The sequence below is a fragment of the Elephantulus edwardii genome, unplaced genomic scaffold (genome assembly GCF_000299155.1).
Source record: "Elephantulus edwardii isolate Elephantulus edwardi_28Jun2011 unplaced genomic scaffold, EleEdw1.0 scaffold00025, whole genome shotgun sequence".
Classification (NCBI taxonomy): Eukaryota; Metazoa; Chordata; class Mammalia; order Macroscelidea; family Macroscelididae; genus Elephantulus; species Elephantulus edwardii.
The window spans coordinates 17,201,080-17,203,428 of record NW_006399775.1 but is presented as its reverse complement, the minus strand read 5'-3'; positions in this window follow the sequence as shown (position 1 = coordinate 17,203,428).

The following is a 2,349-nucleotide window of genomic DNA, read 5'->3' as shown; positions in this document are numbered from 1 at the left end:
AGAAAATGAATATACTTACCAGTAATGTTAATGCTCACCCATGTCTCTTCTGGGAGGATCTAAATCGTTGAAGCGTCCTCCTTTGTTTCCAACTGGGAGCTGGGGCCTGTCAGTCCTGTCAGCCACGAGGACCTGATGTGGGCTGCCCTTGGCCATGTTGTCCTTCAAATCCACACTTAAAGCAAGTGAGTGGGAGCTTCCTCTCTACTCCCTTGCCTATCTGAGGCTCTCTTCACTATCAGGTTTCTGAGACTGTAAACCTTGACAATAGTTGATTGCCTATCTTTCTGCCTTGGAGCAGCTGATGAATTCGAACTGCCATGGGCCTTTGGTTAGTATTGTAACATACTATGCCACTAGCATTCCTTTTTGGGAGTATTATTGTGAGTAGCATATATTATCTTTAATATAGTACAGTTTGTTGGTCAAAGTTCTTGTGAACAGAAGCAAGAAATAGTCTAGAGAGTTTAAGGAAAAGACTCGTGAACGGGTGTCAGAGAGATAAACTTTGGGAAGGTTGAAGACAGGCTGAACTTCCAGGAACAATCTCCTCAAACTATACTCCATAACTAAGCACCCAAGGATGCTGTTGCTTTGACTGTTAATTTAGAACCTGCAGAAAAAGAATCTGGTGCCATAACTGCTAGATCTAGAATTATGGTGCCACTGGCACAACTTGTTCAAGAAAGAGGAATGTCCTGTGTTTTACATTTCTTTTTCCTAATTTAGTTCCATTTAAAAATAATCTTCAGCAAAAGTTTACTTACATAATATTAATGATATTGGCTGATAATTTTCACACTTTGTTGGGTTGCCGTTTTTGGAATCTGAACAAATAAGACTCTCATTCAGTTGGCTGGCAAGTAACTGCCTCCTGATTTCTTGCATAAACTAGTAAGCATGTTCAGAGTTGCATCTGTTTGCTCCAACATCTTAATTGGTATTGTATCTATTCTTGGGTCTTTACTTTCTTGCCAATGCTGTCACTACATCTCAGACTTCTTAAAATTATTAAAAAATGGCTGGAACTCTACACTGACAGGAAACGTCTAGAAATTCAAGCTAGGTTCAGAAGACCATGGAGCAAAAAGTATCATTACTGATGTCAGATAGATCTTAACTACAAGCAGAGAATACCAGAAAGATGCTTATTAGTAAAATTCCAGAAAGATGTTTTATTAACCATGTGAAGGTGTTTGACTGTATGGATCATTTTTAATAGAGTATGGGTAATATCAAGGAGAATGGTAATCTTGAAATGGTAGTTGTGATCATTTGGAAACCTGTGCATAAACCAAGAAGCAGTAATTCCAACAGAACAAAGGAATACTGCATGATTTAAAGTCAGGAAAAGTAAGCATCAGGGTTTTCTCCTTTCCTCATACCTATTCATTTTGTAAGGGAGCTCTGGTAGTGTAGTGGGTAAGTAATTGTGCTGCCAACCCAAACGTAAGGCATTCAAGTCCAACAGCCTCTCTGAGGGAGTAAGATGGGCAGTCTCTTCCATTGACTCTTATTCAGTTATCCTTCTTCATTTTCCAACTTTTAGATGCAGAGGAAGAAATTAAAAATACCAAGGCTTAGATCAGGTACATCTTAGTCTTTAAACTAACATCATTACTCCTTTGCACTTTGGAGAGGTCCTTGACAGCAGTTTTTCTCAATGCAACAGGTCTTTGTATTTCATGACTGCTGTTACCATGGATGTTGATTGTGAATCCAGTAAAACTAAGTAATTGACAACTTCCATCTCTTCTCTGTCTATTATGACATTGTCTGTTGTCCAGTGGTGAGGATTTTTGTTTTCTTTAATTTGAGAGGTAATCCATATTGAAGGCTGTGGCCTTTTATATTCTTTAGTAAGTGCCTCAAGTCATCTTCATTTTCTGCAAGCAAGTTTGTGTCATCCGAAAAACACAAGTTATGGATGAGTCTTCCTGCAATACTTATGCCATGTTCCTTTCTAGTCTAACTTCTTGAAAGATGTCCTTAGCATGTTGTTGTTTTTGTTTTGTGCCGTCGAGTCACCTACGACTCAACAGCAACCCTGTGGATAACGGTTCTGAACTCTGCTCTGTCCTGTGCCAATCTTTCTGTCTCTGACACATCCACCCCCATTACTCCAGTCACTGAATCAATCCATCTCTTCGAGGGTCTTCCTCTCCTGTGCTGTCCTCCACCTTCCCAAGCATGATGTCCTTCTCCAACAACTGGTTCCTCCTTGCAGCATGTCCAAAGTATGTCAGACCAAGCTTCAGAATCCTTGCCTCCAAGGAGCAGCCTAGTTTAACCCTCTCCAGGATGAACCTGTTTATTCTCTTAGCAGTCCATGGTATATTCAATACTCTT